General features: G+C 37.8%; 1 protein-coding gene across 2 annotated transcripts in view; it reads right to left on the bottom strand.

Annotated features, from left to right (window-relative positions):
* The window catches only part of LOC126213267 (uncharacterized), a 163,890-nt gene that overhangs the window by 29,322 nt on the left and 121,837 nt on the right, over positions 1–12,731 (bottom strand). The gene's annotated exons all lie outside the window — the stretch shown is intronic.

The following is a 12,731-nucleotide window of genomic DNA, read 5'->3' as shown; positions in this document are numbered from 1 at the left end:
GTAAAATTTCCGTTCACTTATTTTTAATATGAGTACTGCCACTCACTGACAGATGAATCCATCATCATAAGTGACACATTTGGACCCTTGTGCTCTGGGCAGTCCAGACCAACTTTCAGATATGAGAAAGTGTCTTCTAAACCCAACCTAAGTTCACACCCAAAACTACATATGGGCTTGAACCATTAAATATACAAACATTGGCAAACTCACAATACAGGGTGTTTAAAAATGAATATCAGGGTTTTAATGCTTTATGACATTTATTACATTATACTTACATTTAAAAATGATATGTCAAATGAAAGAGCAACTCAAACAGTTTTACCAAGAAACTTAATTTTTCAATGTGACCACCATTTGTCACATGGCACACATCAAGTCTATAGTCAAGTTCTTCCCAAACGTTGAAAAGTGTGTCTTCAGTGATTGTAGGAGCAGCTGCTTCAATCCGATTTCTTAATTGAGGGAGGTCTGCTGGTAGCAGAGGCACGTACACACGATCCTTTATGAAGCCCCAAAGGGAAAAAAATCACATGGCATCAGCTCAGGTGAACATGGAGGCCATGCAAAGCAAGCCCTCTCATTGGGCTGCATGCGGCGTATCCAGAGCTTGGGTACAGTGAAGTTCAACCAATTGCGTACTTTCCACTATACCACTGAGGTGGCACACCATCTTGCTGGAAAATGAAGTTATCTGGCTCATTTTCTTCCGACTGAGGGAAGAGCCATTGCTGCCATTGCTGTAGTGTATCAAGGTAAGAAGTGCCAGTTGCAGTACGTTCACCAAAAATTGGAGAGCCCATAAACTTTCTGCTGCGATATGGCACAAGTGGCGCCGCTCACACTGAACATTTATAACGTTCTTGTTAAAACTGTTTGAGTTGCTCTTTCATTTGACATATCAATTATAACTGTAAGTTTAATGTAATAAATATTATAAAGCATTAAAACCCTGATATTCATTTAAACACCCTGTACTTTCAGACATTGTAAATGGACAACAAATTAAAATTACCACTTGCAGAGAACTGTAGATGCTTCACAGAGAACACAGGCAAAGGATTCACAAAATTACTACAGTGCTAGGCTCTGCATTCATAAGTGGCAAATCTGTGTTGCAATCGGTACCAAATTTTTCATTACCTCCAGAAAGACACTACCTGCAATAATTCAATATTTAAATGAGAGGTACACAATAATTAAGGCACATGCACCAATAAATCAGGATAACAAGAACAATGCAGAAAGTAAAACAGTCCTGAAAACAATGTTGAGACCATCTGATCAAGTGCCTGAGGAAAGCATAACCATTTCATTAAATTTTTATCCTCAGACTGGTACAGAATGGAGATGAGAACATTTTCTGCCTAAACTGCTATGAAATGTATTTATTCACAACTGGAATTTTGAGTTATGTCATTCTCAAGTGACAGCTTACTGTGAACTAAGTCAAAGTTATTAAATGTCATGCCTAGTGCTTGAAGAGCGGATATTAAGACATGCAGTATGAAATGACTTTGATAGATATTAGTATATGAAGTACTACCATTGTCTAGGCATACAGATTACAAAGACTCCCACCTTGTAAAGAATATGGAATTTGTAAACACGGTTAACACAAGGAAAGTATTACCTCAAAAGGAATTATAAGGGATTCAGACATCACACTGAGCTACCACTTGAGAATCGTACAGATGCCAAATTAATTCTGAATAAATACATTCTGTAACAGTCCAGGGAGAAAATGTTTTCATTTGTAAATGTCTGTCTGACTGTGGATGTAAGAAAAAAGGAAAAATAGTAAGAAAAGACATTTCGCTAAATTATTGGCAGATAACCCCCACCCTCACATACACTACTAAAAAGATATGAGGTCAACAATATGATTTGAGAATATCACATAGCTTATGTGCCAATAACAAAGCACAATTCCAAAAAGATGATGAATTTCAGTCAGACCTGATGAAACTGACACTACCACTGAATAATAAAAGTAAGATTCCTGGCCTAGAATAACTGATAACCATATCCATAGAAGATTCAAAGAAATTCCATGGAAAGTTCAAGGAGAAAACAACAGCAGAAATTCTAAAATACACGAGATATCATGGATGACTAAAGCACGACTGCTTTTATTCAAAATTCTTAAGGAATCTGAAATACAGAAGACAACATGGGTCCTCTTAAAAGAACTACACCCTCATTTGAGATAAGAACAGACTTTAGCCAAGGCAATGCACTAACTCCATTCTTCTCTCAGGCCATACTAGAAAAGTGAATATTGAACAGATGGAGCTGTTGTCAGAATCTAATACCAGAAGTTGAATACTACTTGGTTAGAAAATGGATAATGTCAAGATTGTCTGTTCAACTTTTGTAGATAATTTAGCAATACTGACTGTGTAGAAAAAACACAAACAGAGAGAAGCAGTGAAGTAGTAATGAGTAACAACAGGACAGCAACATCCCAATCCAACAAAAAGTATGGGAGTATCAAGGGAAGACAAATTTAAGGATCTATGAGAAGTCATGTAGCCGAATGGTGGGGAAAATGGGACCACAAGAGGAAGACTATGAAAAATGGATTTTGTATTCAGTTGACAGAAGATGTTTATAGTAAAAATTCATTCTCCAAAATTGCATAATCTCTGACTTGCAAGCCAGTCATTTGGCCAGAATACACATCTGCATCACAATCACTAATTTCAGATTCAACAAATGATAGAGAAAATTACGAAAAAGGAAAGATATTAGGATACAGAACACCAGTACAAAAATTTAAATTCAGTAACAATACAAAAGTATACATAAATATGTAAGAAAAACTGCCGACAAAATTTGGAAAAGGAGGGTAATGAGTCTTAGCACATTGAAAAGAATAACTGTGCAGAAGTAATAAATCTTTTATATTAAAAAAAAACCTCATTGGCTTACAGAAGTGCACTAAGGCCTACAAGAAACTTGTATAAATAAGCAAGAAATTGAAAACCAAACCAAATACAGAAACAGAATTGAGTTGATAAATTCTCCACAACAAAATAGTTCCAAAAAGACAAGACACAAACTGGACATCAGGTGAGTGGAAAGAAATAAGCGTACAGATGAAGATGTAGCATAAAGAAATGTAAAACCTTAGCTGGCCTGTAATGGAGCAGGACAAAAACATTTTTTGTTCCACATTTGTAATACCTTCTCAGTAAAGCATATTGACGGTGTATGTACTGCAAACAAATTACAGCAAGGAGGTCAAAGAGTCTCTGCAAATATGCAGATAACAGTATTTGGAGTGTTTTGTTGGGCTACAGCATTGCTCAGAAGTATTTTTCAGCTGTGTTGTGATGCTGTCAGGACTGCTTGCATGCAGTCATAAGAGCTTCATGCTGCTTTGGTTACATATCTAAAGAACAAGCAAGATCATACAACAACAATGTAAGTATATATTCCTTTAGCTCGAAAGTATGTAACTTGCCTTGATGGTATGGTGTTCATTAACTACAGTTACTCACACATTCACTCAGTGATTGTTTACTTGTAGAGAACTAGAAGTATAGCAAAACAGAACATTTGCTTGATGTGAGACAAGCTGTTTTTGATGTCTTCAAGATTGGGAGGTGGTAGTCTAGCACTGCTAGATAGTATGGCAAATCACAACCACAAACTAGCGTACACAGTCAATGGCAAAAACAGGAAATAACAGTAACCAATAAGCCAGGGTCAGGTCATCCTGGAAGAAGAGCAAGGAGGAAGGACAGAACGATTTGTAAGGAATCAGCTGCTGCTCCAAGAGAAACATCTCATCAAATAAGGTATGATCTGAAAAGACATAATGGACTGAGCCAATGCAAGTCTACTGTAAAATGTCACCTAGTAACAGGTGATTTACATGATAAATTACACAAACCCACTCATAAATTCAAAAAATAGAGCCAGTATAGAGTTTCCAAGGAAACCCTGAACTTGCAATGCAACGGATAAGTATAAGGTTTTATGGTGTGACAAAAATTAATTTAATGTATTTAATTTCTGATGGTGTGCAGTATACAGGGTGAGTCACTGATTATTACCACCATGAATAACTCCACAAGTATGATAGGAGATGAAAATGGGATGCTATAGTTTGTTACATATTTTCTGGTAGCAATTATGGAGATGAATCCAATTATGTGTAACAGTTACGTCTTTGAAGGTGAACAAAGGTCATAAACGTGGCATGAACGTCCATTTACAGAGGGTGTTCGAAGTGATGATCACTGGTGTGAATGTAGTGCTGCAATCCTCTTATCATGGATTGGGTGGTATTTCTTATCACATTGGCACTTATCAAACCCCATGCTCTGACAATTCTCTCTCACATATTTTCAGGTGTAGTTGGAATGTCTTTATAAACAATGTGTTTTACAAATACCCACAGGAAATAATCCAGAGGCGTCAAGTCTGGCGAACCAGCCAGCCACGAGAGACTATCTCCACGTCTAATTCAACGATTTGGGAATTGTCTCTGCAGCTCATTTCTAGCCATCAGTGAAAGATGTGCCGGACACCCATTGTGTTGATACCACATTCTGTTCCTTGTTCCTAAAGGTATTTCATCCAGTAACAGACCTGATGTTTCTTGCAGGAATGTGGTGTACTTCCTACTATTAATACTACCTTTAGTGAAATAGGTCCCTGTAATTCTGTCGTCCAGGAACCCACACTATACCATCACCGACCATGGGTTTTGGTGTGCAACTTTCAGCAATCAACATGGATTTTCAGTTGCCCAATAATGCATGTTATGCTAATTAATTTTGCATGGATCATGAATGTAGCCTGGTCAATAAAAAAAATTAAGAAATTTGTCATCCCCCTGAATCTGAAAAGAGCCCATCAGCAGAATCTAATGCGACACATACAATCCATACCAGTTAATTCTTGGTGGAGACTGATATGATAAGGATGATATTAATGGCGATGCAGAACACAAACAACATTACTCTGGCTCATGCCAGATTCCCTTGCGATTTGACGCAAACTAGCACAAGGATCTCTATTCACAGTGCAAAAGTATCAGCTCTCGCAGAATTTCCTTGTCATTATCAAAATATCCACGGGTATGCTGCCGGTCTATAGTGTCCAATGGGCACAATATTTCGGCAATCATACATGTCGCCATCATCAGGTGAACTGACCGACTGAGCTCCTGTGAACGTGCCGGCACGGAGATCCGTACACTATGGCTGCTCAGAGGGAACTGGGTTCGGTCGCGGCGGTGGCCGATTTAAATACCCTCCGCCCGCGGCGCGCTCCCTCCACCGTCCGCGCCATGGTCGCGCGGTGGAACAGATTGCGACGGCGTCTGAGATGACGTCGGTGTGTTGGCTCTGTCCGCCGTGGTCGTCACAACTATACGTTTGATCGATTTACTCTTGATTAACCCGATCACTGGTTCCCAAGCCTTGCTAAGATTATAGCCACAGTCACGGTTTATGACATCATCATTGGTGCGAATTTCGATGGCCTGTCTAACAACGCTGTCCCAGTATCTCGACGTTTGTACCAGAATCCTCGTGCGGTCAACTCAAGAATTCCTTGTCATTCTCCATAAATGAGAAGCATATCGACTTGTGCTTCAAAGGAATACGTCATTCACATTCACTTGATTCGGTCAAAAGAATTACTTCTCTCTTGATGTAACGTAACCTTGTTTAAACTATATATGTAGGCTTGTATTAAATAGATTACAATTTCATATTTTTCAATTACCCAATTTTTTCTATTACACACTTATGTTTATGTAATTGTAACTAATGCTTTCTATAAAACATTTTTGAGTGCTACTGTAATAGGACTGTATTTAGACCCATGGTGAGATGAAAGGAGCAGGGCACAAATACTGTTTTGTTCTGCAGATCACTATACGCAATCTGATGACCCTCTGGACAGCAGCAACAATCCTTAAGTAAGCTCATCAGATCAAATCAAAATGCATTCAGAGAAAACAACTACCATATTTTACAGACTGTAAAGTGCACCTGAATTTTCAAGCAATTTTTAAGGAAAGTACATTTTTACATTTTTTTATTAGATTGCAAAGTCAGCCAAAAATTTTTTTAGTTTATAAAACCAAAATGACCTTTAAAGTCACTGCAATTGATTACCTGAACTTTCCTCTTTCCTCAGCGTCATTATCCTCTTTATATGTAAGGGGGTCTTCACTACCATTAAGAGCATTATTTATGCCACCCTTCTTGAGAGATTTAACAATGATATTTTCTCTCACTGTAGATCATCACTGCTTTATTGACTGACACACTTGTTTGTAGATCATTTTAGGACTCCCTTTGTCATGAATTCATGTTGGGCTTAATCCATTATCCACTTGTTCCATTCCTCTTCCATTAACACTTTAAATACACTGCAGTGCCACAGAAACTGGTATAAGCATGTGTATTCAAAGACAGATACGTAAACAAGCCGAATATGACACTGCGGTCAGCAATACCTATATAAGACTACAAGTGTCTGACACTGACGATGTATCAGTTACTGCTGTGACAATGGCAGGTAATTAAGATTTAATCGAGTCTGAAAGTGGTGTTATAGCCAGAGCATGAGTGATGGGACACAGCATTTCTGAGGTATCAGTGAACTCGGGATCTTCCCGTATGACCATTTCACAAGCGTACAGTGATTATCAGGAATCCATTAAAATATAAAATTTCTAACATCGCTGTGGCTGGAAAAAGATACTGCATGAATGGGACCAAGAAAAAATGAAGATAATCATTCAACATGATGGAAGGGCAATCCTTGCACAAATTGTTGCATGTTTCAATGCTGGGCCATCAAAAAGTATCAGCACGCAAACCATTCAACAATACATCATTGATATGGGCTTTTAGAGCCAAAGGCCCACTCGTGCACAGTTGATGACTGCACGACACAAAGCATTACGTATCCCCTTGGCCTGTGAACACTGAGATTGGACTGTTGATGACTGGAAACATGTTGCTTGGTCAGTTGAGTCTCATTTCAAATTGTATTGAGCAGATGGATGTGTACTGGTATGGAGACAGCCTCAAGAATCTATGGGCCCTGCTTGTCGGCAGGGGACAGTTCAAGCTGGTGGAGGTTCTGTAATGGTGCGGGGCATGTGCTGGAGTGATATGGGACACCTGATCCATCTAGATATGACTGACAGGTGACACACACATAAGCATCCTGTCTGATCATATGCATCTATTCATGTTCATTGTACATTCCGGATGTACTTGCACAATTCCAGCAGGACAATGTGACACACGTCGAGAACTAGAGTGGATCCATGAACACTCGTCTGAGAAACACTTCTGCTGGCCACCAAATTCCCCCGACATTAACATTATTGAGCATATCTGGGATGTCTTGCAACATGCTCTTCAGAAAAGATCTCCACTCCCTCATACTGTTTCTGATTTATGGTCAGTCCTGCAAGATTCATGGTGTCAATTCTCCCCCAGCACAATTTCAGAAATTATCTGAGTCCATGCTATGTCATGTTGCGGCACTTCTGCATGCTCACTGGGGCCCTACATGATATTAGGCAGGTGTACCAGCTTCCTTGGCTCTTCAGTGTAGTGTATTTGTCAAGACATCAAGAAGGTGCCATTGTGAAGTAAGTCATCCTGCAATAACAGCTAGCTCTGTATTTAACTGTCTCAATTTCTTTTTCACAGAACCTTACAAATGACTAGTAAAGTGATCTAGCACTACAAGAGAGTTCTTCTTCAATGAAGTCACTTTCATCTGCTTCAACACTCTGTTAAACCATAATTTCATACCAGCCTCGTCCATCCAATCCTTGTCACGTATGTGAACACCACCTGGCTGTATTTCACAAGGTTTTGACACTGTTTAGCACGTGAAAATGATCACTGGATTAAGTTTAATACCATCAACATAACACGAAGGAACAACAGTGTAGTGCATTTTCTCATGTTCACTTGTTTTTATAGTTATCGTTTAGCACCTTTCATGGCAACACTTTTGTTACTTGGCCCATCAACTCTTTGTTCACTATTTAACTTAGTTCCACAATGGTTTTCTTTCAATGTTGTATCCATCTTATGGCATTTTATGAAATGTTTTGGTCTTGGTTGACATGCTAAGTCCATTGTGCTTCCCAAACCTGTAGCACCAAACATTTTCACCCAGAATATCTGTTAATTTCCACTGTAGCATTAGCTTACAAGCATTTACTTGAGTCATTTTTCTAGCAATTCCAATACCATTTAGATGGTGTGCTTGAATCCATTTCAATACATCATCTTCTAGTTCTAGCCATTTTGCATTCAGTCCTCTATTTGCACATTTAACCTTCCTCAAGTTTTTCAGTTCTTCTTTACTAGCCTGCCAATAGCAAATGGTTTTTTTCTGTTGCTGGACGACTGAAATGCTGCTCAGCTGTTCTGTTTCCATGTTGTTCTGCACATGCTATTACTTTCTATTTATAGCCTACATCATATGAATATCTTTTATTTTTTCCACTGTGAAACTAGCTACTAAAGAAAATATTCTTCTGTTACCAATAACACAAATCACTTTCAATTCAAGTTCGCTGGCACTGTAGACTGCAATGATGCATCACAGGCTAGACAGTGTTCTGGGTTTGTGATCTCGAGGCACGAGGGAGACACTGTTAGCAACCTTGTGAATCCCTGTAACTTATGTTCGTTGCATCGGTGCACTGCTGCGGCCAAATTAAATCCAATGTTGCTAGATAGAAATATATTTCCTGCAGCACTGCATATATGGCAATTTTTAAGGCAACCAGGAATTCTGACTCAAACACTGGACTTGTTATATTAAATTTGGAGGCAATTTTTTGAAGAAACAAATGAACTTTGCAATCCATAATATATGGTATAAAGTCTTTGTGAGCACCACTGGAAATTAATTTGAACAAATAATTAAGGTAACTGAAAATTTATCATGCATTCCAAATTTCAAATACTACAAGTGAGACTAATGTGAATCTAACATAAAATGCACAGCACTGATTGACACTGAACATTTCTCATTTAAGGGGACCACACCCTGCCTATCTAACCCATGTTAATTTAGGAAAGTATTTGACCCATCTCTGAAAAAACTATTTGATGGAGGACCTTAATATTTTTACTGTATGTTACATGATGCTAATAGTCAACTGTACTAAAATCTACTTTATCCATTCTATAGTTTTCAAGAAATACTTTTTTAAATTTATTAACAAAAAATATTAAGTTTTTTCTGCAGAAAATATTTTTTGTGCACTTCCTAATGGGGGAATATTAATGAATTTAGTACCAGAGGTGGCTTTTTCTGTTATGCAGAGTCTCTGAAAATTTCATTCATTTATCTATGGTAGTTTCTGATATAATGGGGCATATGTACTGAAAATTTTAGTTTGCAGGAAATTGATTTAAAAGAAAAAACTTTTGAAATTTGTTTCTTACAGTTAATTAAAACTGTCCTGCTGCATATGATGGCATGGCCTCTAGCAGGTCTTACAGCTTCTTTTTCACCTTCCTGGATGTTTGTCGTGCTTTCTTGGCCTTGTTAGATGCAGACCTGTCTGCATCGGCTATCCTCATTTTATTGCAATGTTGCAGCCCAGTGATCATATTTTCACCAGGGATAATTCCCAGCTTTTTCAGTACCCAACACTTTCCAGTATTACCACAACTGAATGTAATAACAGCATCATGAACCCCTAGTTTCATTGTACGCATCGCTACAAATACAGTTTTAGGAAGGCGGTTCCAAATTATGCTGTTGAAACTTTCATTTGGGTTCTGTGTCTGCCCATGCAGACATTTCCTTAGAAGGTCAGGATGAGCCAAGTCTCTCAAAATAGGCTTAATTGCTGTAATAACAGCAGCAGGAAGAGAATGCTGGTGAGAATAAGATTCTCCAGTTGCCTGAGCCCTATTGTATTTGCACCACAAATTTTCACCTGATGGACACAATCCATGACATGGCTTATCATCAGTAGAGGACTTATGGAAGAATATGGTCCAAACATCTCTCTTCATTGCTTCCAGATTTTCTTTATTTCTCCTAATTGCCTGCCCATAGTATACCTGCAAGTTTTCTATTTCAGTTTTAGTTAATTAACCCCGTCCGGTCAACAATTTCCCATCTTATAATTTTTTTCCTGTCATTACAGTTAGTTTCCTCAGCCTTGTTCCCAAACATTTTTGAATATAGCCTACACATTCTATTTTGCTAATAATGGCATCTCCATATGAGAACACCACATTGTTATATTCCTTACTGTCACCATCGCCCAAATATTTGGTGTACCATACTCCTCTTGTTGTACTCCATGAACTTCCATACCACCACTTGTTCCTCTAAAAACAGCCATACAGTTGTGTTCTTTATGTTCATTGACTTTACAACATTTGCAATATTTAGACATTATCTCCACATCTAACACTTTACCGGTGTCTTACTCGTGGCAATCGCTACTCCATTCAGAGAAGTATGTCCTCTTTTCTGCCAACTTTCATCAAGTGCAACTGCAATATCGAAACATCCATCATTTTGTTCCACTGCTTCCCTAGCAGGCAGTTTCATGCTTTCCTCACTGACCTCACATACAGCTTTCTCTAATATTGCAGTCAGTTTTTCAAATTTATTTGGCAGTTGATGTAAGTTCATCACTGAACAAAATTTTTTCCCTGCAGCCATGGCCTTACCAATGGATTGTAAGGCGTAAACTAACCTAGTATTGATTTAATAAGGGCCACTTGCATCTGGTTTTGAAGAACTCATAAATGAAATCATAGCTGAGTATTTAGTGCAAATTAAATCCAAAGCAATTACTAGGCCTTTTCTCCCACTGGCACTGACAAATTTTCACTCTGACTCACCACACTGTCTACATTGTACAAATTTAGAAATTACATCTGATAATATTTTCAAATTTATAATAATGTAACTGCACTCCTTGACACTTACAGTAAATTTATTGTAACTCTCTTGAAATGGTTGGTTCAAATGGCTCTGAGCACTATGGGACTCAACTGCTGAGGTCATTAACCGCACGGCCACTTTGGCCGGCTCTCTTGAAATGGTGAGAGCTTCTTTGATGATTCACTTGTTGAAGAATTACAATTAGAAACATCGTTGCCAGGCGACATAACCTCCTGTACAGAAAGCTTGCTAAAGTTGTTTCCTCTAAATTATTGTTTCTTGAAAATGCCTTTACGTTTTGTCATCTTCAATTAACACAACAAAACACACGTAACCAAGCACTGCAAACGTAAGTATAACAACTACTCACAATCACACTTGAACAAAACTAACCATATGTTTGAAAGCGCGTTGTTTACAAACAGGAGAAACAAAAGAATACTGACCGTTGCATTCCAAGGATAGCCAACACACTCGGGAGTAAAAAAAAATCCCTAATGTACAATGTAGGGGATATAAAGATCTAAAATATATGCAGAAAAATGTGTGACAGAAAAGTGGGCAGGGCACATAAACACACGTGGTAAGAAAATGCTCTTTAAAAAAATTTTTTCAGCAAAATCCTTTTCAGAGTACTTAAACAAAACCTTAATCTATCGAAATATGATGAAAACCGAAAATCAATTTTTTTCGACCCGAACGTCGCTGTGGTCCCCTTCACATTGAAACACAAACAGATACACATTTAATATTTTGCTCTGGTGAACTATATTCCTCCCTAGTGAAGAGACAAGCTGATAACCTGCTATCCTTTGGGACTACTTTCCAGTGAGAAAAAGCCATCAACAGGCAGTATTTAAAGTCACATTCATACAACTTTTGCACTAGTATCTTTGAGGAATTTTAGGACTTTTCCAAGGTTAATGCTATGATAGCAAGTAGAATTTTTGTCACACATTTAAACATACTCACCAATTCATTGACGAACAAAAGGTGAATGTGACCAAAATATAAGTGAGGAACAGCAATAAACAAAGGATTAGACAAATCAAATACTCTAACTCTGCTGACTGATCTCTCAAAAAATCAGTTGCATAGCTAACTGTTAATTTGTCACTTTCCAGCTATAAAATATTATTCACAAATATTACATAGAAAAACACTAAAATTGAATTCAACAGTACTATATCAAACTGTGCGTCTCAACTTCAAGAGTTAAATATAGCACTGTGTAGTTTTTCATTAAATAATTCTTATAAACACTGATTACAATAATGCTAAATTGTACTACTGGTGACCCAAAACTGCCACAAGCATAAACAATACATCAAACTGTACAGTGAAGACATAGTTTGTATGGAACTCAACTGGATCCAGGGTGTCTACAATTTGACTAAAACTACTCAATTAATTTGACCAGAGCTAAATATACTCCACAATTCCATACACCAAAAGACAGCATATTTTACACTACACCCTTATCCTTAGGGAATGTGTGTTATGTACTTTTCAGACAAATTAACTATTATGCAGTGTGATCAATATATGTCCAGTTCAATTGGCTGTAATTCAAACTTGGTATGTGCTACATAGTAACCTAAAGCACCATGTAAATGAGCAGGAAATTATGATCTCAAACTGATATGACACACTTGTTTGTGTAGAAATATTCACTTGTATTTACTTACTGTAACAGTTGCATATGATGGCAGTTTATCATGTTTTCCTGATATTTAATGTAATATTTATCTAAGAATGTTCCTAAAGTGACCAGCATGGGGAGGTGCTGCTCTCAAACCAGGCTT

The sequence above is a fragment of the Schistocerca nitens genome, chromosome 11, assembly GCF_023898315.1.
Source record: "Schistocerca nitens isolate TAMUIC-IGC-003100 chromosome 11, iqSchNite1.1, whole genome shotgun sequence".
Lineage (NCBI taxonomy): Eukaryota > Metazoa > Arthropoda > Insecta > Orthoptera > Acrididae > Schistocerca > Schistocerca nitens.
This window is presented reverse-complemented; position numbering and strand designations above follow the sequence as displayed.